This window comes from Ornithorhynchus anatinus, chromosome 13 (assembly GCF_004115215.2).
Source record: "Ornithorhynchus anatinus isolate Pmale09 chromosome 13, mOrnAna1.pri.v4, whole genome shotgun sequence".
Classification (NCBI taxonomy): domain Eukaryota; kingdom Metazoa; phylum Chordata; class Mammalia; order Monotremata; family Ornithorhynchidae; genus Ornithorhynchus; species Ornithorhynchus anatinus.
The window spans coordinates 22881009-22906992 of NC_041740.1; the positions used below are offsets into that span (position 1 = coordinate 22881009).

General features: G+C 54.1%; 1 long non-coding RNA gene and 1 other non-coding gene across 3 annotated transcripts in view; both read right to left on the reverse strand.

Annotated features, from left to right (window-relative positions):
* Nucleotides 1–11255: 11255 nt before the first annotated feature.
* MIR7413 (microRNA mir-7413) lies at nucleotides 11256–11331 on the reverse strand. The gene has a single exon (NR_127395.1). It is a non-coding gene; the product is annotated as a microRNA mir-7413 (primary transcript).
* Nucleotides 11332–12095: 764 nt separating this feature from the next.
* The window catches only part of LOC114816015, a 39707-nt gene continuing 25818 nt past the window's right edge, over nucleotides 12096–25984 (reverse strand). The window contains exons 5-6 of one of the 2 annotated variants that reach the window (XR_003763783.2): nucleotides 22940–23017; nucleotides 12096–20124 (exon numbers count right to left, since the gene is read on the reverse strand). This is a non-coding gene — a long non-coding RNA (uncharacterized LOC114816015). Of the gene's footprint in view, nucleotides 20125–22939; nucleotides 23021–25984 lie in introns of both variants that reach the window. The other variant, XR_003763784.2, reaches the window with a different exon arrangement.

Here is a 25984-nt window from a genome sequence, read left to right on the forward strand (position 1 = left end):
AATATCAACTGGGGGAGGAGGATAGGCCACAGTGCAAAGAGTTCAGAAGCTGCCAAATGGAGGGTTCTGCCCAACATCAGTCGGGCCAGCAGGAGTGGCAGCTTACAGCCCACTGATCCCCATGGCTGACCATGGGGTATCCACCACGCTGGCTGACCTGAGACTACCACTGGGCCGCTGGCATGTTCAACATGCCAAAACCCCTGACACCTCCTCTGGGCTCCCGGCATTGTTATCATACTACTCTCCCCAAATCCTCCTCCTGGGTGCCGCCAGAGTGACTGTGCTATCCTCCCCGGATACCACCATGGGACTGTTGGCACAGTCATCATGCCACCCTCCCCAACACTTCAACTTGGGTGTGGCAGAGTCTCCAAGTCACCTTCCCCCAAAAGCACCTACGAGCAGCAGGCACAGTCACCATGCCACCTACCCTGACACCTACTCCAGGCCATCCCGAGAATCACTGAACCAGCTGCCATAACATCACTGCTGGGATACCAACGCCACAACTCTGACACCTCTGACAGGCCAATGCTGACACACATTCTGACACCTCTGAAGGGCCACAATACCAGCCTCTCTGATGCCTCCACTGTGCCACCACCACCACTCGCCCCGACAACTCTGCTTGGCCACTGGCACCACCCATCCTGACTTCCATGCTGGGCCACCACCCCAGACCTCCTGACCCCCATCCTGGGCCGGTGGGGCCACCCACCCGGAACCTCCTCAGGGCCACTGCCACCACCCTCCTCAAAAAGTCTGCTGGGCTATCACCACTACTTGCCCCAACAACTCCTCCAGGACACCATCCTGACACTTCTGCTGGGCCAAGGGCACCAGCTCCCCCAGCATCTCGGACAGGCATCAAGTCCAACCATCCCGACACCTCCACTGAGCCACTGCAGTGCCCCACCCCCACATCTCTGGGCCACTGACAACTCAACACCTATGCTAGGCCATCACACAAGCCCCCTTGACACCTCCTCTGAGATTCTGGAGCCACCTGTCCTGACATATCCGTCAGACTACTGAATTATCCCTGCTGAAACTTCTGGAGCACCAGCGGAGAGGGGAGCCAGGACTCCAGTGACATGGGGGAGACATATACCCTGGTAGGAGCCTATTACTGCTTTGGAGACCCTCCGATGGTGCAGCCTTCCCAGGCTGAGCCACTACCACCTGTCCCTCCCCACACCAGGAAGTGGCTCCATGGCAGGGTAAAAGTAGAGAAACGGAAGGAGGATGGGCTGCAATGCAAAAAGTTCAAGAGTCGCAAAAAGCGTCAGCTTGGGGCAGCAAGAATGACTGTGTGGATGCAGGAGTTCCTTTGTTACCTGGGTCACAAGAGGATATCACTGTTACAGAGCCCCTAGGGTGGTCCAGCCCACTCAGGCCATGGCAATGCCAATGCCGGTGTCAGTGCCATCCACCCATCCCACAAGACCAGCTTGGTCAGAAAGGAGCGTCTGACCCTGGATCTGGTGACTACACTGCCCACTGATCCCCACGGCTGACTGTGGGGTACAGACCATGCTGGCTGACCTGAGACTACCACCGGACCGACTACACGGTCATCATGCCAATCACCCCGACACCTCCTCTGGGTTTCCGACACTGTCACCATGCCACTCTCCCCGAACCCTCCTCCTGAGTTCCGCCAGAGTTAATGTGCCACCCTCCCCGGATACCACCACCACACTGCCGGTACAGTTGCCACACTCCCCAACACCTCCTCTTAATACGGCAGAGTCCCCAAGCCACCCTCAACTAACAGCACCCCAGACCAGGAGGCACGGTCACCACGCCACCTGCCCTGACACTTACTCCAGGCGACCCCGAGAACCACTGAATCAGCTGCCCAACATCTCTGCTGGGATACTGGCGCCACAACTCTGACACCTCTGACAGGCCAAAGCTGACACCATTCTGATACCTATGCAGGGCCACAACTCCAGCCTCTCTGATGCCTCCTCTGTACAACCGCCACCACCCGCACCTGCAACTTTGCTGGGCCACTGGCACCACCCATCCTGACTCCCATGCTGGGCCACCACCTCAGTGCTGACACCACTCCTGGGCCAGTGGTGCCACCCACCTGGACACCTCCTCAGGGCCACTGCCACCACCCTCCTCAAAACCTCTGCTGGGCTACAACCACTACCTGCCCCAACAACTCCTCCAGGACGACAGGGCCAACAGTCCTGACATCTCTGCTGGGCCACTGGCACCAACTGCCCCGGCATCTTGGAAGGGCTCCAGATCCACCCGTCCCAGCACCTCCACTGAGCAACTGCAGTGTCCCACCCCAGCATCTTCTCGGGCCACTGACATCCCAACACTTATGCTAGACCACCACACAAGCCCCCTTGACACCTCCTCTGAGATACTGGAGCCTACTGTCTCGACATATCCGTCAGACTACCGCATGAGTCATGCTAAAACCTCTGGAATACTAGCAGAGAGTGGAGCCAGGACTCCAGTGACATGGGGGAGACATGTACACGGGTAGGGCCTATTAAGGCTTTGGAGACCCTCCGATGGGGCAGCCTTCCCAGGCTGAGCCACTACCATCTGTCCTTCCCCAAGCCAGGAAGCGGCTCCACGGCAGGGTGAAAGTAGAGAAACAGAAGGAGGATGGGCTGCAATGCAAAAAGTTCAAAAGCCGCAAAAAGTTTCGGCTCGGGCCAGCAAGAATGACTGCGTGGATGCAGGAGTTCCTTTGTTACCTGGGTCACAAGAGAATATCACTGTTACAGAGCCCCTAGGGTGGTCCAGCCCACTGAGGCCATGGCAATGCCAGTGCCAGAGTCAGTGCCACCCACCCATCCCACAAGACCAGCTGGGTCAGGAAGGGACATCTGCCCCTGGATCCGGTGACTATACTGCCCACTGATCCCCACCTCTGATTGTGGGGTACAGACCATGCTGGCTGGCCTGAGACCACCACCTGACTGCCTGCACGTTTATTATGCCAACCACCCTGACCTCCTCTAGGCTTCTGTTATTGTCACAATGTCACTCTCCCTGAACCTTCCTCCTGGGTGTCACCCGAGTTAATGTGCCACCCTTCCGGGATACCACCATCGGACTGCTGGTACAGGCATCATGCCATCCTCCCCAATACCTCCTCTTGAGTGCAGCAGAATCACCAAGCCACCCTCCCCCAACAGCACCCCCGACCGGGAGGTACGGTCACCATGCCACTCTCCCTAACACCTACTCCAGGCCACCCCCATTATCACTGAACAAACCAGCTGCCCCAACATCTCTGCTGGGATAGTGGCACCACAAATCTGACACCTCTGCCAGGCCAATGTTGACACCCATTCTGATACCTAAGCAGGGCCAAAACATCAGCATCTCTGATGCCTCCTCTGTGCCACCACTACCACCCACCCCTACAAACTCTGCTGGGGCACTAGCACCACCCATCCTGACTTCCATGCTGGGCCACCACCCAAGACCTCCTGACACCACTCCTGGGCCAGTGGTGTCACCCACCCTGACACCTCCTCTGGGCCACTGCCACCACCCTCCTCATAACCTCGGCTGGGCTACAACCAATACCTGCCTCAACAACTCCTCCAGGACGACAGGGCCAACGACAGGGCCCAATCTCCGCTGGGCCACTGGTACTAGCAGCCCCAGCATCTTGAGGGGCAACAGGTCCACGGTCCCAACAACTCCACTGAGCCACTGCAGTGGTCCACCCCAACATCTCCTCTGGGCCACTGACACCCCAACACTTATGCTAGGCCACCACACAAGCCCCCCTGACACCTCCTCTGAGATTCTGGAGCCACCTGTCTCGACATAGCCTTCAGACTACCGCATCAGCCATGCTAAAACCTCTGGGATACCAGCGGAGAGTGAAGCCAGGACTCCAGTGACATGGGGGAGACATGTACACTGGTAGGGCCTATTACGGCTTTAGAGACCCTCCGGTGGGGCAGCCTTCCCAGGCTGAGCCACTACCTCCGTCCCTCCCGACACCAGGAAGTGGATCCACGGCAGGGTGAAAGTAGAAAAACGGAAGGAGGATAGGCTGCAATGCAAAAAGTTCAAGAGCCGCAAAAAGTGCCAGCTTGGGGTGGCAAGAATGACTGTGTGGATGCAGGAGCTCCTTTGTTACCTGGGTCATAAGAGGATATCACTGCTACAGAGCCCCTCGGGTGGTCCAGCCACTCAGGCCATGGCAATGCCAGTTCCAGTGTCAGTGCCACCCACCCCTCCCCGAATTAGGAAGAGGCCCCACCGCCTGGTGAATATCAACCGGAGCCAAGAGGATGGGTCACAGTGCTAAAGGTTCAGGAGCTGCCAAATGGAGCGTCCTGCCCAACAGCAGATCAGGCCGCCAGTAGGAACAGCAGTCCACAGCCACAGTGGCTCCCTCATCACCAGACCAAGATCCACACTGCCCCAGAGAGATATCACCAACCCCGCTCTGATCCATCCCACTCGACCAAACAGGGGCAGGAAGGAGGGGCTGCCTGTAGTTCTGGAGAGTACCTGGGGGAAAGACTTTGCTGGTCGGGCTGAGACCGCCACTGGCCCACAGCCACAGTCACCACGACAGCCTCCCCAACACCTCTGCTGAGCCACCAACAAGACCCTCCCCAATAACTCCGGGCCACCGCAGCCACCCACTCCAACACAAACACAGGGTCGTCAGATAAGCCTCCCTGACACCTCGACTGTGCCATGACAACAATCCAACCCAACACAACTGCCAGGTCACCTTAGCCACTCAACCTGACCCATCTGCCAGGCCACTGGCAACAGCCATTCTGAGAATTTCACTGAGCCACCAGGGCCACCTTTCCTGACACATCCACCAGGCCACCACATCTGCTGTGCTAACACCTCTGCTGGACCACCAGTGGAGAGGGGAGCCAGGACTCTAGTGGAATGGTGAGATATGCACACTCATGGGGGTGTATCGATGCTTCAGAGAAACTGCTGGCACAGCCTACCCAGGCCGGGGTGCTGCCACCAGTCCGTCTCCAACCCTCAAACCTGCTCCTCCGCAGGGCGAACATAGAAGAAGGGGAGAATGATGGGCCTCCTCATTAAGAGTTCAAGAGCCAGTGCCACCCACCCCTCCCTGAATCGGGAAGAAACCTCACAGCATGGTTAATATCATCTGGAGGGAGGAAGTTGGGCTGCCATGCAAAGAATTCAGGAGCTGCCAAATGGAGGGTCTCACCCAACATAATAGTAAATGATAATATTAATATTAATTAGCTATTATTAATGGGCCCAACATCAGGTCGGGCCAGCGGAGTGGCTGCCCACGGCAGCAGTGGATCCTTCGAAACCAGCACCAAGAGGCACACTGCCCCGGAGAGACATCTTCAACCCTCCTCTGATCGATCCCAAAAGAACAGCTGGGTCAGAAAGGTGCGTCTGCCCCTGGATCTGGTGACTACACTGCCCACTGATCCCCAAGGCGGCTGACTGTGGGGTACAGACCATGCGGGCTGGTCTGAGACCACCACCGGGCCACCGGCACGGTCATCATGCCAACCAACCTGAAACCTCCCCTGGGCTTCCGACACTGTCACCATGCCACTCTCCTAAAAACCGACTCCTGGGCACAGGTAGAGTGTCCACGCCACCCTTCCCCAACACCACCACTGGGTGGGAGACACGGTCACCGTGCCACCTTCTCTGACTCCTTCTCTGGGCCACCTCAAAAGTCACTGAAGCAACTGCTCCAACACTTCCACTGGGCCACCACTGCTACCATCCTGACACCTCTGCCGGGCCAGTGCCTCCACCCCTTCTGACATCTCCGCAGGACCACGACACCAGCCTCCGCAACACCTCCACTGAACTCACACCACCACCCCCCTTGACAACTCTACTGGGCCACTGACACCATCCTCCCTGACATCTCTGTTGGCCACCGCCCCAGGCCTCCTATCACCACTGCTGAGCCAGGGGCACGACTTGCCCTCCTCGTGCCAGTGGACACCTCCACTGGGCCACCACTGGCACCCTCCTCAAGAACTCTGCTGAGCCACCAGACCAGCGGGCCTGACACCTCCTCTGTGCCACTGATGTCACCTGTCCAGACACCTCCAGCAGGCCATAGGTGCCACCCATCCTGACACCTCTGCCAGGCCACCACCATCACCCATATCATCACAACACCTCAGCCGGGCCTCTGGCACCAGCCGCCCTGTCACCTCCACTCAGTTACTGGGACCTCCTTTCCTGACACTTCTACTGGACCACCACACCACCTCCATCGGGCACCGGCACCGGCTGCCCCGATATCTTGGACGGGCACCAGGACCAAACATCCTAACACCTCCACTGAGCCACCACCACATCTCGCCCTAATAACTCCTCTGGGCCACTGGCACCACCTACCCCAACACTTATGCTGGGCCACCACCCTAGCCCCCTTGACATCTCCACTGAGTTACTGGGGCCACCTGTCTTGGCACATCTGCCAGACCACCGCACCCATCATGCTGAAACCTCCGCTGGGCCAGGGATGCAGGCGCTCCTTTGTGACCTGGGTCACAAGGGTATAGCAATGCTATAGAGCCTCTAAGGTGGTCCAGTGCCCCTGGGTGAATGCAGTGCCAGTGTCCCCGCCTTCCCCCTGAATCGGGAAGAGGCCCCCCGCAGCATGGAGAATATCAACTGGGGGGAGGAGGATAGGCCACAGTGCAAAGAGTTCAGGAGCTGCCAAATGGAGGATTCTGCCCAACATCAGTCAGGCTAGCAGGAGTGGCAGCTCACAGCCCACTGATCCCCATGGCTGACCATGGGGTATCCACCACGCTGGCTGACCTGAGACTACCACTGGGCCGCTGGCAAGCTCATCATGCCAACCCCCCGACACCTCCTCCGGGCCCCCGGCACTGTCATCATACTACTCTCCCCAAAACCTCCTCCTGGGTGCCGCCAGAGTGACTGTGTCATCCTCCCCGGATACCACCATGGGACTGTTGGCACAGTCATCATGCCACTCTCCCCAACACCTCAACCTGGGTGTTGCAGAGTCTCCAAGTCACCTTCCCCCAAAAGCACCCCCGAGCAGCAGGCACGGTCACCATCCCACCTACCCTGACACCTACTCCAGGTCATCCCGAGAATCACTGAACCAGCTGCCACAACATCACTGCTGCGATACCGACGCCACAGCTCTGACACCTCTGACAGGCCAATACTGACACACATTCTGACACCTCTAAAGGGCCACAATACCAGCCCCTCTGATGCCTCCACTGTGCCACCGCCACCACTCGCCCCGACAACTCTGCTGGGTCACTGGCACCACCCATCCTGACTCCCATGCTGGGCCACCAACTCAGTCCTGACACCACTCCTGGGCCAGTGGTGCCACCCACCCGGACACCTCCTCAGGGCCACTGCCACGACTCTCCTCAAAAGCTCTGCTGGGCTACAACCACTACCTGCCCCAACAACTCCTCCAGGACGACAGGGCCAACCGTCCTGACATCACTGCTAGGCCAAGGACACCAGCTGCCTCGGCCTCTTGGAGGGGCACCAGATCCACCCGTCCCAGCACCTCCACTGAGCAACTGCAGTGGCCCACCCCAACATCTTCTCGGGCCACTAACACCCCAATACTTATGCTAGACCACCACGCAAGCCCCCTTGACACCTCCTCTGAGATACTGGAGCCACTTCTCTCGACATATCCGTCAGACTACCGCATCAGCCATGCTGAAACCTCTGGGATACCAGCGGAGAGGGGAGCCAGGACTCCAGTGACATGGAGGAGACATGTACACTGGTAGGGGCCTATTACTGCTTTGGAGACCCTCCTATGGGGCAGCCTTCCCAGGCTGAGCCACTACCACCTGTCCCTCCCCAAACCAGGAAGCGGCTCCACGGCAGGGTGAAAGTAGAAAAACGGAAGGAGGATGGACTGCAATGCCACAAGTTCAAGAGCCGCAAAAAGTGCCAGCTTGGGCCGGCAGGAATGACTGTGGATGCAGGAGCTCCTTTGTTACCTGGGTCTTAAGGGGTTCCCGCTGACACAGAGTCCCTCTGGTGATCCAGCCCACTGAGGCCATGGCAATGCCAGTGCCAGTGGCAGTGCCACCCACCCCTCCCCGAATTAGGAAGAGGCCCCACCGCTTGGTGAATATCAACCGGAGCCAAGAGGGTGGGTCGTCATGCAAAATGTCAGACACCTGTGCTGATTCCTCCTCTGGACCACCAGTGGAGAGGGGAGCCAGGACTCTAGGGGAATGGTGAAAAATTCACACTCATGGGGGTGTATCGCTCCTTCAGAGAAACTCTGCTGGCACAACCTACCCAGGCCGGGGCGCTGCCACCAGCCCGTCTCCAACCCTCTAACCTGCTCCACCTCAGGGTGAATGTAGAAAAAGGGGAGGATGGGCCTCCTCATTTAAAGTTCAAAAGCCGCAGAAAGTACTAGCTCAGGCCGGCGAGAGTGACCCCGCACCGACACTGGAGTTCCTTTGTTACCTGGGTCACAAGGGGATATCACTCCTACAGAGCCTCTCAGGTAGTCCGGTGCCCCCCGGCTAAGACAGTGCCAGTACCAGTGCCAGGGCCAGTACCACCCACCCCTCCCTGAATTGGGAAGAAACCTCACGGCACGGTGAATATCATCTTGAGGGAGGAGGATGGGCTGTCATTCAAAGAGTTCAGGAGCTGCCAGATGGAGCGTCCTGCCCAACATCAGTTTGGGCCAGCGGGAACGGCAGTCCTCAGCCGCCGTGGCTGCCTCATCATCAGCACTGAGAACCACACTGCCCTAGAGAGACATCGCCGACCTTCCTCCGATCCATCCCGCTGGACCAAACAGAGAGAGGAAGGAGGGCCTGCCCCTAGATCTGGAGACCTCACTGTCCATTGGTCGCCACTGCTGAATACTGGGGAGAGATCGCACTGGCCGGCCTGGGACCACCAATGAGCTGCTTGCAGGGTCACCATGACATCCTCCCTGACACCCTCTTCTGGACCACTAGGCCAGTCACTGTGCCACTCTCCCGGACACCTCCTCTTGGGCAATGGCAGAGTCACTGTGCCACCATTCCCCGACACCACCACTGGGGGGCAGGCATGGTCACCGTGTCACCTTCCCCAACACCACCATTGGGCCACCGAGGCCACCGTCCTGCCACCTCCACCGGGCTAATGGAGCCACCCATTCTTACACCTCTACAGGACCACCACACCAGCCTCCTCGACAACTCTACTAGGCCACTAGCATCACCCACCCCACCACCCCCAGTGGCCCATCAACCCAGCCCCCCCCCAAAACCTCCGATGGGCCAGTGCCACCACCTGCCTCAACACCTCCTCTGGTCCACCCCCGCCACTAGTCTCGAAAACTCTGCTGGGCCATCAGACCATTGGCCTCGATACCTCCACTGCCACCACCCACTCAGACACCAACGCCAGACCATGGGGGATAGTCATTCTGACACCTCCATAGGGTCACCACACCTGCAGCCCCAAACCCTCTCCCAATTCATTGGCACCACACACCCTGACACCTACACCATGTCATCACTGCCACCAACCCAAATAGCCACCAAGAGCCAACCATCCCAACACCCCTGCTGGGCTACAGCCACCACCTGCCCTGACAACTCCACCAGGCCACCACACTAGCCTTCCCAAAACCTCTGCTAGACTTCCATCACGACCCACACAAACAGCTCCACGGGGTCACCAAAGCCACCCACTCCAACACATATAACCAGGCCACCAAATAAGCCTCCCTGACACCTCAGCTCTGCCATGGCAACAACCCATCCTGACACATCTGCCAGGCTATTGTTACCAGCCTCTCTGACATCTCCACTGGGCCAGCAGGGACACTTTTCGTCGGCACATCTGTCGGGCCATCAGGCCTGCCAAGTTGACACCTCTGCTGGGCCATCAGCAGAGATGGGAACCAGGACTCCAGAGGCACAGTGAGACATTGACACTCGTAGGGGAGTATCACTGCTTTAGAGACACTCCGCTGGCTCATCCTTCCCAGGCCAGGTTCCTGCCACCCTCCCATCTCCAACCCGCAAAGCGGCTCCACGGCAGACGTCGAGAAGGGAGAGGAGGTTGGGCCCCCTCATTAGAAGTTCAAGGGCCTCAGAAAGTGCCAGCTAGGGTCAGTGATAATGACCCCAAACAGATGCAGATGCTCTTTCATCACCCAGGTCACAAGGGGTTATCGCAGCTACAGAAACCCTTGGATGGTCCGGCCCCCAGAGACCATGGCAGTGTCAGTGCCAGTGCAGTGACACCCACCCTTCTCCGACCCAGGAAGCGGCCCGACAGCATGGTGAACATCAAGGGGAGGGAGGGGAATGGGCTGCCTTCCAAAAAGTTCAAGAATTGCAAAAAGGGCCAGCTTGGGCTGGTGAGAATGACAGTGTGTGGATGCAAGAGCTCCTGTGTGAACCAGGTCATGAGGGGATATCGCTGCTCCAGAGCATCTCAGGTGGTCTGGCACCCCCCGGGCCTTGGCAGTGCCAGTGCCACCTGCCCCTCCCTGAATCAGGAAGAAGGCTCACAGCATGGTGAATATCACCTGGAGGGAGGAGGATGGGCCACCTTGCAAAGAGCCACACTGCAATGGAGAGACATCTCCAACCCTCCTCTGATCCATCCCACAGGACCAAGCTGGGGCAGGAAGGAGAGTCTGCCCTTGGAACTGGTGACTACACTGCCCAGAGAGTCTGCCCTTGGAACTGGTGACTACACTACCCACTAATCCACATGGCTGACCGTGCGATAGAGACCATGCTGGCTGGACTGAGACTACCTTTGGACAGCAAGCACAGTCAACATGCCAACCTTCCTGACACCTCTTCTGGGCCTCTGGCGCAGTCGTCATGCCAGTCTCCATAAAATCAACTCCTGGGCACCAGCAGAGTCTCCATGCCAACCTCCCCCAACACCACCACTGGGTGGCACGCACGGTCACCATGCCACCTTCCCTGACTCCTCCACCAGGCCACTCCAAAAGTCACTGAACCAGGTGCCCCAGAACCTCTGCTGGGCCATTCTGACACCTCCACTGGGCCAATGCTGACACCCATTCTAACGTCTCCACCGGGCTACGACACCAGTCTCCCCAACACCTCCACAGCACCAATACCAACACCCACCTTGACAAGTCTGCTGGGACACGGCACCACCTGACCTGACATCTCTGCTGGGCCACCACCCCAACCCTACTAACACCTCTGCTGAAACAGTGGCTTCATCTGCCCCAAAACCTCCGCTGGGGCACTGCCATCACCTGCCTCAAAAACTCCACTGGGCTACCAGACCCGTGGACCCGACATCTCGGCTGTGCCACTGCCGTCACCTGCCCAGACACCTCTGGCAGGCTGCAGGTGCCATCCATCCCTGAAACTCTCCTAGGCCACCACCGCCACATCAACACTTCACCAAGACATCCGCACCAGCCACCCTGACACCTCCAATCAGATAATGAGGCCTCCCTTAATGACATCTCCAGTGGGCCACCACACCACCTGCCCGACACCTCTGCCAGGCTCCAGGCACCAGCTGCCCCAACATCCTGGACGGGCATCAGGGTCAACTGTCTAACAACTCTGCTGAGCCACCCTTACGCCCCGCAAAGAAAACCCTTCTGGGCCACAGGCACCACCTACCCCGACACTTGTGCTGGGCCACCGGACCTGAATGCTTGACACCTCCTCTGAGCTAGTCGTGCCACCTGTCCCAACATATCCTCCAGACCACCGCCCCTGCCATGTTGAAACCTCTGTTGGGTGACCAGCAGAGAAGGGATCCTGGACTCAAGTGAAATGGGGAGATGCATATACTTGTCAGCTGTGTGACTGTGGGCAAGTCACTTAACTTCTCTGTGCCTCAGTTACCTCATCTGTAAAATGGGGATGAAGACTGTGAGCCCCACGTGGGACAACCTGATTCCCCTGCATCTACTCCAGCGCTTAGAACAGTGCTCTGCACATAGTAAGCGCTTAACAAATACCAACATTATTATTATACTTGATGGGGCTTATTGCTGCTTTGGAGGCACTCGACTGGTGCAGCCTTCCCAGGTCGAGGCCGCCTTCTGCCTTTTCCTAAACTGGGAATTGGCTCCACAGCATAGTGAAAGTCGAGAACAGGGAGGAGGATGGTCTGCCATGCATAAAGTTTGAGAGCCATAAAGAGTGCCGGCTTGGGCTGGCGAGAAAGACTGTGGGTGGACACAGGAGGTCCTCTGTTACCTGGGTCATAAGGGAATATCTCTATTACAGAGCCCTTCAGGTGGTCCAGCCCACCCAGGCCTAGCAGTGCTAGTGCCAACCTCCCCTCGTCAACGGGGGGTAAACGATGGGCCACCATGCAAAAAGTTCAAGAGCTGCCAAATGGAGCGTCCTGCCCGACATCGGGTCAGGCCAGCGGGAGTGGCAGTCCACAGCCACGGTGGCTCCCTCATCACCAGCACCAAGATCCACGCTGTCCCAGGGTGACATCGTCGACCCTCCTCTGATCCATTCCACTGTCCCAGAGGTAGGAAGGAAGGCCTGACCCTAGATCTGGAAACTACGCTGCCCATCATCCCCCTTGTTAAATATTAGGGAGAGACCACACTGGCCGGCTACCACTGGGCCGCCAGCAGGGTCATCATGACAGCTTCCCCGACACCTCCTCTGGGTCACCGCAGCCACCCGCTCCAACACACATACCAGGCTGGCAATTCAGCCTTCCTGACACCTCAGCTGTGCCACAGCAACAACCCACCTCATCTGCCAGGATGTTGGCACCAGCTGCTCTGACACCTCCCCTGGGCCACCAAGGCCACCTTCCCAACACATTCACCAGGCCACCACACCTCCCTTGCTGACACCTCTGCTGGGCCACTAGCGGAGAGAGGAGCCAGGACTCCAGTGGCACGGTGAGACAATCACACTCGTAGGGGTGTATCACTGCTTTAGAGACATTCCACTGGCTCATCCTTCCCAGGCCAGGATCCTGCCACCCTTTCCTCTCCAACCCGCAGAGGAGGATGGGCCCTATTGTTAAAAGTTCAAGAGCCACAAAAAGTGCCAGCTCGGGCCGGTGATAATGACCCCGCACAGATGCAGGTGCTCTTATGTCACCCGGGCCATATGGGGATATCGCTGCTATAGAAACCCTCGGGTGGTCCTGCCCCCAGAGTCCATGGCAGTGGCAGTGCCAGTGTCAGTGCCATCCACCTCTCCCCGACCCAGGAAGCGGCTCCACAGCATGGTGAAATCAAGGGGAGGGAAGAGGGTGGGCCGCCTTCCAAAAAGTTCAAGAACTGCAAAAAAGTCCAGCATGGGCCGGTGAGAATGACAGCAAATGGACACAGAAGCCCTTTTGTGACCCAGGTCATAAGGGGATATGACTGTTACAGAGCCTCTCGGCTGGTCTGGCACCCCTGGGCCATGGCAGTGCCAGTTCCAGTGCCACCCACCCATCCCCAAATCAGGTAGAAGTCTCACAGAATAGTGAATATCACCTGGAAGGAAGAGGATGGGCCACCATGAAAAGAGTTCAGGAGCTGCCAAATGGAGGGCCTTGTCCGACGTCAGGTCGGGCCAATGGGAGCAGCTACCCCCAGCAGCAGTGGCTCCCTCATCACCAGAACCAAGAGCCACACTACCCTGTAGAGGCATCTCCGAACCTACTCCGATGCATCCCGCAGGACCAAACTGGGACAGGAAGGAGAGCCTGCCCCTGGATCTGGTGACTACACTGCCCACTGATCTCCACGGCTGACCGTGGGGCAGAGACCATGCTAGCTGGACTGAGACCACCTCTGGGCCACCAGCACGGTCATCATGTCAACTCCCCGACATCTCCTCTGGGTTTTCAAAACAGTCAGTATGCCACTCTCCCAAAAACCTACTCCTGGGTGCCGGCAGAGTTTCCATGCCACCCTCCCCCAACACCACCAGTGGATGGCAGACACCTCCACTCAGATACTGGAGCCTCCCTTCCTGACACCTCCAATGGGACACCACCCCACCTGCCTAACACTTCCTCCAGGTTTCTGGGACCAGCTGTCCCGACATCTTGGATGGGCACGAGGGCCAACCGCCTAACATTTCCACTGAGCCACCTCTGTGCCCTGCCCCGACAACACCTCTGGGACACCGGCACCACCCACCCCAAAACTTATGCTGGGCCGCCACACCAGCCCCCTTGACACCTCTGCTGAGCTACCAGGGTCACCTGTTCCGACATATCTGCCAGACCACCTCACCTTCCACGTTGAAATCTCTGCTGGACCACCAGCAGAGAAGGGAGCCTGGTCTCCAGTGACACGGGGAGACATACACACTCGAAGGGGCCTATTGGTGCTTTGGAGACCCTCCACTGGTGCAGCCTTCCCAGGACAAGGCGCTGCCACCCACCCCTTCCCAAATTGGGAAGCGGTTCCATGGAAGGGTGAAAGTCAAGAAGGGAGATGAGGTCGGGCTGCCATGCCCAAAATTTAAGAGCTGCAAAATGGGCCGGCTTGGGCCAGCAAGAATGACTGCATGGACATAGGAGCTCATTTGTTATTTGAGTCATAAGGGGATATCACTGTTATAGAGCCCCTCGGGTGATCCAGCCTACCCAGGCCTTGGCCGTTCTAATGCCATCCGCCTCTCCCCGAATCAGGAAGAGGCCTCACCGCACACTGAATATCAACCAGGAGGAAAAGGATGGGCTGCCATGCAAAAAGTTCAGGAGATGCCAACTGGAGCGTCCTGCCCGACATCAGGTCAAGCCAGCGGGAGCAGCAGTTCACAGCCACAGTGGCTACCTCATCACCAGCACCAAGATCCACGCTGCCCTAGAGGGACATCGTCGACCCTCCTCTGATCCATCCCACTGGACCAAACAGGGGCGCAGGAAGGAGGACCTGTCCCTAGATCTGGACACTACCTTGTCCATTGATTGCCACTTCTGAATATTGGGGAGAGACCAAACTGACCAGCCTGAGACCACCACTGGGCCACCAGCACGGTCACCATGTCAACCTCACCAACACCTCCTCTGGGCTACTGGCCCAGTCACCGTGCCATTCTTCCCTGACACCACCAATGTAGGGCACGTTCAGCCACCGTCACCGTCTCTAATACCTCCCTTGGGCCACTGGGAGCAAGACACCTCCGCCGGGCCAATATCACCACCCATTCTTATGCCTCTGCAGGGCCACTACACCAGCTTCTTCTACAACTCTCCTGGGTCACTGGCACCACCCACTCCCCACCCCCACCGCCCATCACCCCAGCACCCCTGACCCCACCGATGGGCCAGTGGTGCCACTTGCACCGACACCTCCACTGGGCCACTGCCACCAACCACCCTGATATCACTGCCAGGCCATAGTGGCTAGCTGTCCTGACACCTCTGCCGGGCCACCACGTCGGCAGCCTTGAAACCTCTGCCAATTCACTGGCACCATCCACCCTAAACTTACACTCTTCCAACACTGCCATCCACCCAGTCAACTTTGCTGGGCCACCAGCACCAGCCGCCCGATCCTGCTGACGGGCCACCCGGGGCCCCCATCCTGGCTTTCACCAGACTACCGCCATCACCTGTTGTGACAACTCCAGCAGGCCACCACACTAGCCTCCCCAAAACCTCCACTAGGCCACCACCATGACCCTTCTCAACAACTCCGCTGGCCCATTACAGTCACCCTCTCCAACACATACACCGGGCTGTCAAATCTACCTTCTTGACACAGCTGTGTCACGGCAACAACCTGTCCAGACACATCTTCCAGGCCACCGGCACCAGCCATATTGCCACCTCCACTGGGCTGCCAGGCCCACCTTTCCCAACATATCTGCCTGGGCACCCCACCCCCTAAGATAACACCTTTCCTGGGCCACCAGCAGAGATGGGAGCCAGGACTCCAGTGGCACGGTGAGACATTCACACTCGTAGGGGCGTATCGCTGTTTTAGACTGTTGGCTCATCCTTCCCAGGCCAGGGAGTTGTCACCCGCCCCTCTCCGACCCACAAAGTGGCACCACAGCAGGGTGAACATTGAGAAGGGGGAGGGGGATAGGACCCCTTGTTACAAGTTCAAGAACCGCAAAAAGGGCCAGTTTGGGCCGGAGATAATGACAGTGCCTAGATGCAGGAGCTCCTTTGTGACTCAGGTCATAAGGTGAAATCAACGCTACAGAGCCTTTCCCAGTCCAGAAAGCGGCCCCACAGCATGGAGAACATCAAGGAGAGGGAGGAGGATGGGCTCCCTCGTCACCAGCAACAAGAGCCACACTGCCCCAGAGACATCTCCAAGCCTCCTCTGATCCATCCTACAGGACCAAACTGGGCCAGGAAGAGCCTGTCCCTGGATCTGGTGACTACACTGCCCACTGATCACCACAGCTGATCTTGTGGGGGAGAGACTGAGCTGACTGGCCTAAGACCACTACCAGGCCCTGGCACAGTCATCATGCTAACCTCTCTGACGCTTCCTCTGGGCCTCTGGCACAGTCACCAGTCCCTGACACCTTCTTCTGGGTGCCGCAGAGTCAACAGGCCACCCACCCCCAACAGCACCATCAGTTGGCAGGTCATCTTGCCACCCTCCCTGATACCTCCTCCGGGACAAAGCGAAAGTCACTGAACCAGTTGCCCCAATGCCTCCACCGGGCCAAGGCCGACACCCATTCTGACACCTCCACAGGGCATTGACAGCAGGCTCCCCAACAACTCCACTGCACCACCTCCAACAACTCTGCTGGGCCTCTGGCACTAGCCACCCTGACACTTCCAACGGGCCACCACCCCAGCCCCCTGACACCACCATTGAGTCAGGGGTGCCACCCTCCCTGACACCTGTGCTGGTCCACCACAACCACCCAGTTTGACAACTCCACTGGGCCATCAGACCAGCGGACCCAATACCTCCTCTCTGCCACTGCCACCACCTGCCCCAACACCTTCACTGGGTCACCGGGTCCACCTGTCATGACACATCTGCTGGGTCACTGGTGCCCCCCATCCCGACACCTCTGCCAGACCATCACTGTCACCCACGTCAACACCTCAGCCGGGCCTCCTAATACCTGTCCTGACACCTCCAATGGGCTACTGGGTTCTCTGGTCCCAACACATCTGCCAAGCCACCTACCACCCACCCTATCACTTCCTAACACCTACCTCCGATGGGCCACCCGACCTGACACCTATGCCAGGCCACTGCTGCCATCTATGTTACCCCTGGACCTCCACTGGGCCACCACACCTGCCACTCTCATACATCCACCAGCCACCATACCAGGCACTCCAAGACCTCTGCTAAGTAACAAGCACCACTCACCCCAGGACGTCCTCTAGCTTATCACTGCCACTGCCCTGACTCACCCCACCGGGCCACCAGCACCACCTGCCCCGACACTTTCATTCATTCAATAGTATTTATTGAGTGCTTACTGCGTGAAGAGCACTGTACTAAGAACTTGAAATGGACACCCCTGCTGATCTACCATGACGGCCACACTGACACCTCTGCTGGGGCACCACCACCACCCACCCCAACACCTCCACTGGGCCACTGACCCTGCTGTCCTGACAACTCCACGGGGTCATCGCACCAGCTGCCCTGACACCTTAGCCAGGCCATCACACCAGCTGCCCCAACTGTCATTCCCAGATAAAAGACCGTGGGCGTGGCATTGACAGACATTCTGGTATTCCCTACTCTCCTGTACATTGAGCTTCTGCATTTCTTTAACTTGCCCTGAAATAACAATACAGCCAAAGTGGGGTCGACTGGTTCTCATGGGACATGCCACCTGGTGGATACACCACTGCCCACAGCTCCATCAATGGTTAGGTCTGGAGACGGAGGGTAGGAGTGGGTTTGGCTCCGTCACTGTTACTCTTAGAGCAGGTTCACCTGCATTCCAAAGGCATTTAAGCAGCTTCCACATGCAGACAAGCAAAGCAACTAGCAGAATAAACATAAAAAGAAGATGAACAAATGATTGGGCCCACTTTGGCAGGCCCAGGAGCCACCAGGCATTTCTGGAGAGGAGGTCCAAACTCAATTCCTCTTGTGTGTCCCAAGGTGAACCCGGAGTACCTCTCAACTCAAGGTCAAATGCTATCTCGTGATTGTCCAAGCCAGCAAGGCAGAACTTGGAAGTGCAGGTGGGATACCACTCCCACAACTAAAACTTCTAGATTGACAGCCCAATCCAGGTATACAAAAGTTGACTCTCCTCCCATGCCAAAACCAATTAGGTATGGAGGAGGGGGGAAGGCTGAGATTGAATAAACTGAGGTGGGAAGCTGGAATGGCCTAGGAGCATAGGTAATAAATGCCTTGCGGCCTCTAACCTTCTGTGCAACGGATCGAGATTGGTAGCAGCCGGTTGCGGGTCACCTCTGCCCAGAGCATGGGATGCCCGCTCTGTCTGCACTGAGGGAAGAGCTGTGGGATGGGTGAATGTCCTGCTGAACTCTCGTGGGGCCAAAAGCCAAGTGCTTTGCCACAGGTGTGTAAAGCATAAATGGATTCCTCCCAAGTGGGAAGTGCTCAAGTGGGAAGTGCTCATTGGTGGGAGGTAGCCACCTCACCACTTGCGAACAAAACATAAGTGAATTCCTCCTTGGTGGGACCTGAGCTTTTTGCCACATGCGAGTAACACATAAGTATATTCCTCACAATAGGGAAGTTCTAATATCATTAAATAATCATACTCCTCCCATAGGAGAGGTTCATTTCACCACATCCAAAATAATCAAATAATTCAAATCACTGTGACCAAAATAATCAAATAATTCAACTTGCCTCACAGAATAAATTTTGTAAAAAGCTGAGCCTTTGTGTCCCTGATCTCTCTCTCTCTCTCTCTCTCTCTCTCTCTCTCTCTCTCGCCATGCCGATTCCCAGATGAACCCATTCCCGGATGATGGATGACAGTGTGATGGAGAGAGAGCATTATCTGACTAAGTTAATCAGCGTCCTGGGTCACCCTCTCATTTTCGTCCATGTATATGCCATATGATTGGTTGAGGAGAACACACACACACATCTTCCCGGCTAGCCAGGAATATTTCCAAGACATGCGTATTAAGAAGGGTCACCCACGACAGTCCCCACACTTCCTCTTGGAGGGTGGTGACCACATCCTTGCTCACACTGACCACCTGCATCAGGTTGTCTGTAAGGTTTCACAGGGCACGTGTAATTCACTCTGTCCAATAAATAGAGATGATCCCCAGGAAAAGGACCCTGAGGACACCAGCAACTGTGGCTTTGGAGGGTGTCGTTATGAAGCTCCAAATTCTGGGGGAATGGCCAGTACAGAGTGAGGCTAGTATGGGTGGAGGGAACCAGGTGGGCAAGTGCGTATATGTCTGCTGCATTAAGCGGGAGGAAAGAGTACACCAAAGTCCCACACACCAGGAATAGGTAGGGAGGTAGGGCCCATTCCTGCTCCTACTTCTCTCCAGAGAAGGAAGTTGTGAAGACATCCTTAACCATGATGGTACTGAGGTCAGCACCCCGAAACAGCTGGCTTGGACTAGGCTGTTGGTTGAAAGTCCCTAAGGCACAGTTGGTCACGTTTGAAATCATCCCATCAATTTGCACACACATAGTGAAGTCACCCTGGTAGGTTTCAAAAGTCTCTCGGGCTCTGACAATCTCCCCTACTCCCGGCAACGTGGTGTTATGGGAGGTACCACAACATTTGGACATATGCTGCCTGTCACTCAGGGTGAGTGTGAACCAGCACCGATCGTACTGTCCCAGTGAATGATTATCCCTCATGATGTGATCACAAAGGATACTGTCTGGTGGGGATGTAACCTCCAAATCCCACCATGCAGCCCCCATTAAGGCTGATGAGATACCGTAACAATCCTCCACCCCGTTGTCCACTCCTCCAACGTGAGGAGAAGGGCCAGAAGCTGGCATCCTGCCCATAGTGATGTGGAAGGTGCTGGCAGACCCAGCAGGCTGTGCTGTTGGTGATGTTATTGGGGTGAGCTTGCCGGGCGATCATCTCAGCCAGTGACAGGGTGGTGTTCTCTGTCCATGCATCGGCATTACCCGGACAAGGCCAGCCATGCCAGCAGGATCCTAGGTTGGTGGGGTCCCATTCTCACTCCACTGTCAGATTCCTGTGGGGAATAATAATAATAAATATAATAATTGTGGTACTTGTAGAGCACTTACTGTGTGCCAAGCACTGTTCTAAGTGCTGGGATAGATGCAAGTTAGTCAGGTTGGACACAGTCCCTGTCCCACATAGGGCTCACACTCTTAATCCCATTTTACAAATGAGGTAACTGAGGGCCAGAGAAGTGAAGTGACTTGCCCAAGGTGACACAGCAGACATGTGGTGGAGCAGGGATTAGAACATATGACCTTCTGACTCCCAGGCCAGTGCCCTATCACTACGCCCGGCACGACCCCCTGCCCCTCAGGGTTTGGATCACTTCCAAACTGACCACACGGTCATCCTTCCCCCCAGGCTCTCCACATTCCCTTGGAAAGGGTCTGAAATAAGACCCCTCAAACCTACTATGGGACGGATGACCGTTGATCATCGGCATCCCCACCTGCAGGGAGTTCTCTCGTGTCCATGGGAGTGGCTCTTGTCCAATCATAACACTAATCACTTGACTATCTGTCTCATAAGTGGTCCGCATTGGGCTCCCCTGCTGTGTCTCCTGGGTGTTGAGTGACCAAACCACTCTATGCAACATGGATCCCCAGACCCCCCGATTTGCCCGAGATGGCCTGAGTCAACCTCGACTTGCCTTTAAGCACACCATGCCACCTTTCCACCATTCCATTGGACGAAGGGTGGTAGGGGTCATGGAGGACCCACGTAATTCCCCTAACCTCTGCCCTCTGGGCTACTGTCCCTTTGGCAAAATGGGAACCGTTGTCTGACTGCACTTCACTCATCATGGGTGGGTGTGAGAACCAAGCATCCAATCCACAGATGACACTGTTGACTGTGGGGGTTGGACAAGTTTACACCATGCCTAAGCCACTGATGATCTCCACCCTCGTAAGAACCTAGTGCCATCCTTCCTTATTCGGGGAAGGGGCCCTATGAAGTCTACTTGTTACGCTGACCAGAGAAGCACCCCTTCCCTGCGGCTTCCCCCTGCCTGACCTTAGCCTACTGTCTCCTGCCTGAGTTTACATAGCATGCGGGATCAGATGATGTCATCTGCTTGCTTTCATCTCACCGGCCATTCTATGCATCGGCTCTGACCCACCACTCCTACGCTCTTTCATGCCGAATCTCTTGGTGGATTCAGTTCATTGGTTTTCGGTCTGTGCTCTGGACCACCAGAATTTGGGCCAGAAAATCCACTTTCTTGCTCCAGTGAGTTGCCATGAGATCAGAGCCTCTGTCATGGGCATCCACATGCCTGACCTGCAAAGGTCGCTTACGGGCGATTTCCAGCAACTCTGACCACAGCTGACAGTAATGCTGTGGGCAGGGAACGTGTCTGTTTATCGTTGCATTGTACTCTCCCAAGTGCTTAGTACAGTGCTCTGCACACAGTGATTGCCCAATAAATATGATTGAATGAATCAGTACAGAACACTGTACTACGTGCTTACGAGCTTACAATACTATAGAGTTGGTTGATGTGAACCCTTCCCTCAGGAGTTTACAATCCGCTGGCACATTGTAGTTCTGATTTAAATTATTTTAAATCAGGCACTTTTTTTTCTTTTTTATGCCAGGTAGAGCAGTCTGACCAGGGGCATCAAAGTGGTTTCAGGGAATGGGTCACCCACCCAACTCTGGCATAGCTGCCAAGGAGTTGATTCAGTGCTAGCTGCACCTGAGGCCACCATAGCATGAACCCTCAGTGGCAGGTGTGACAGGGAGTCAGTGGACCCCAAACACATTGTCGACCCTTGGTGGGCCTTGGGGAACATTTTGGGATTCATTCAATAGTATTTATTGAGTGCTTACTATGTATACACAGAGCACTGTACTAAGCACTTGGAATATACAATTCGCATGTAGGAATGTAGGATGTAGGAATAGGGGAGGCAAGTCAGCACTCCTGCTGCCCCTGCTTGTTGTCTGGCAGATGCAGCCTCTGTCTCTCCCCACAATCCTCCCTGAGCTTCAGGGAGAGCTCAGGTGGCTCACCTCACTCCCACAGTCACTACCACCCCCATAATTTTAAATGAAACTCCTCCCTCTCTTCCTTGTGTGATGCCTGGTCTTGTTAGAAAACAACCAGGCAATAATAATGCCAGGCTTTTTTAAAACCCTTGGCCCTGACCCCCATTTCATTATGAGGTGAATCTACCTTTTGAGCACTTAACTATGTGCAGAACACTATACCAAGCATCCGGGAGAGAACAATAGAATTAGGAGATATGATTCTTTTTCTCATGGAGTCTATAATGTACAAGACCTTAATACAGGATCACTGATCAGAAAAGGACTTTGCTATTCCCCGCAGCACTTACGCACATATCCTTATATTTTACTGCTTTCCCCTAATTTATCTTAAGGTCTAACTCTCCCACTGGACCTTTAAGTCCGTGACGGCAGGTATCCCGTCTACCAACTCTGTTGTACTGTACCCTCCCAAGAGCTTAGAACAGTGTTTTGCACATAGTAAATGCCCAACGAATACCATCGATTAGCTGATAAAAAGGAAGGACAAAGGAAAACATGTTTTCAGATTGAAAGTGAGGTTTTCCTTAACAATATCTGAATCAACCTGAGGAGTCAAGGGCTTTCTACACCTTGAGATTTCAGTTTCTCGATTCATTTATTATCTCTGGTGTCTATGCCCCTTTCATTCAGCCAGGATTGTAAACTCATCCACTAGACCATAAGCTTGTTGTGGGCAGGGAACTGTTTAGCTATACTCTCCCCACTGCTGAGTATAGCGCTCTAATCACAGTGAGTACTCAATCAATATGAAGGATTGATGGACTTACCCAAAACAGATGGCGGTCAGCTGATTTTGCGCAGCAAAATTCTGCTCATTTTTATAGGCCTTTACGGCATTTCAGACCCTGCTGGAAGAAACCCAATGGCGATCAATAGATTAATCTATCTCAGCACCAATATTGACCGTATTTACCGGACATCCGTCGAACCGCTAGAGGCCCTTCTCTCTATAGAACGGAGTCCAGAGTTCCTGACATTCACTTCCTGTCGCCCACACGGCCCTGTGTGGGCCCCTTAAAGACAACCTACAACAGCCAAAACCTGCCTTGGTAAGAGTTACTAACCAAAAAGTAAAGCAATTCACCAGGGAATCCAAAGCAATGGAGTTTCCTGGGGGCATTAAAGGATAATGCAGACTTTAGGGCCCATTTTGGGTCTTTGCTTATATTTTTAATGGTGCTGCTACCAGGACAGGGTGAAAGAAGAGATTACCTTCTAGGTTCAACTAGATAGAAGAGCACTTCAAAATTTTGACTTTCTAAGTACATACATTAATAACCCTTGCTTCACTGGGACCATATCTGGACCAAAATTCACTTAATATCTTCCAACACTATCAAATCTTCTACATTATGATTCTGTAATTCCAAAAATGAAAAATTAGCACATCTCCATTGACTCGAGTTATAATTATTGACTCATTACCCTGTCAGTGGCAAGATTTTGATGTATGACAACAGCTTTCTTGTACACACATGAACATCCTTAAGAAACCCTTCAAGTTCCACACCCCTGTAGGGGTAAATCACACATATTTTTAATAGCAGGTACCCTCAAACTCCTTTAGAGTTTTTTTGTTTGAAATCTTGTTTGAGCACATGCCTGGGAGGAAGACGGACCTAGGTTCTAATCTCAGTTTACCACCTGTCTGCTATGTGATCTTGTGCAAGTCACTTCTAATCCCAGCTTGCCACCTGTTTGCTATGTGATCTTGGGCAAGTCACTTCCCTTTTCTGTACCTCACTTACCTCATCTGTAAAATGGGGACTGTGAGCCCCACATGGAACATGGACTGTTTCAAAACTTTCCAATTGTAGAAGGCAGAGGGCCACCCACCATGGCTGCAACTATGACATCTGCAACTCTAAGACTGAAACTCTGTTCCTCCTGTCAGGTTTATCAGTTTACCATTTATAGTTTTGTTTAATCTTTCTTCATATGTCTGTCACCAATTCCCTCTCCCATCTTATTTTTATATCATGAACACTTTGGGGCTCAGGGATTATGACTATATCTCGCATTTCCCAGTGTTTAGTAAAGTGTTTTGCATATAGTATGGGCTTAATAAATACTATTATTGCTATTAATACTATTTCTATTACTATTCCAACTTCTTCTACAACTCTTCCTACTAGTCTTTGACAGTGAATATACACATGCACCAGTGTTCTTGCACATGCATGGGTGTGTGAAAATTTTCGGGAACTGGTAAATGAAAGAAAAAGAAAAAATCCTATTATACCAATCCCCAATCATCAATTGGTGTGAAACTTTTCGGGACCTGATAAATGAAAGAAAAAGAAAAAATCCTATTTTTATACCAATCACCAATCACCAATGAGGAATCACCAATTTTTCCTCAAACATGGGGCATGTCAAAATATGGTTTGTTATCACAGGAGGAAATCTGAGAACCAATCATCCTTTGAAGTTCACAAGCTTTAAAAATCATTTAGAGACCTTTATTTCCATGACCTCAATTTATCCTATTCTGAAGATTAAAAAAAAAGTCAGTGTCATAAAAACTACATTTTTAAATGAACAAATTACAGAGATATGTCATTTTCCAGTGGGCATTGGTGAAGTTTTAGAGTGATTAGTATTCACACAGAAACTCAAAGAAGCATCCAGGTTGTGGGAACAACAACTTGTTTTAAATCAGGAGTGAAGAGTCAAGCCTTATTAATAACTTATAAAAGTTGGAATTGTTGGCAAAATCTTTTCTGTTCAAGATCACATAGTAAATTCAAGATGAGTCTATCCTTTGCCACCTACTTTTGCCAGTCAACAAATTGATGGTATTTATTGAGTGCTTATGGTATGCAGACCACTGTACTAAATGCTGTGCTTAGTACAACTCAAAACAATAAAGCTGGAAGACACAGTCACTACCCTCAAAAAGTCTACAGTCTAGTGGGGGATACAGAAATTAAAATTAATTACAGATGAGGGAAGCAGCAGAGTATAAGGATAGGTATGCAAACTGTTGTGGGGACGGAGGGGAGGGTAAATTTCAAAATGCTTAGTAGCAGTTAGGGTGAATAAGGTGAGAAAATGAGACGTTAGGCATGGAAGGCTTCTTGGAAGATATATGAATTTAGTAGGATTTTGGAGATGGGGGAGAGTGAGGGTCTAATGGAGAGAAGCTGCATGGTCTAGTGGAAAGAGCATAGGCCTGGGAGTCAGAGGACCTGGAGTCAGAGGTTCTGCCACTTCCTGTGTAACCTGGAACAAGTCACTTAACTTCTCTGGGCCTCAGTTTCTCCATCTGTAAAATTCCCTCCTACCTAGACTGTGAGCCCATTAAGGGAACTGTGTCCAACCTGATGATCTAGCCCAGTGCTTATAACTGTATTTGACACACAGTAAGTACTTAACAAGTATAATGACAATAGAGCTATTATTATTATTATATGAAAGGGGAGGAAACTTGAAGCAAAGGGGCGGGGCGAGCAAGGGATGGATGGCATGATAGACAGCTCAAGGTACAGTAAGGAGGTTGGCATAAGAGAAGCAAAGTGTGAAGGCTGGGTTGTAGGTAGGAAGGGGAGAGTTGATTGAGTGACAAAGTTAATGGTAAGGAGTTTCCATTTGATATGTGGAGTTGGATAGATTAAATGTCCTGCATTAAATGGAAAATCTTTTACAGATCACCTGCCTTCCAAGTGCAGGTTATCATCTTCAACTAAATGAAATGCCTTTAACGATTTTGAATTAGGTATAGCCGTGGAAAGAAGCAGAAGACAGAACAGCAATCAAAAATGAAGAACCTCGCTTACAACAGAGGCTCTAGGAAGAACATATTACAAATG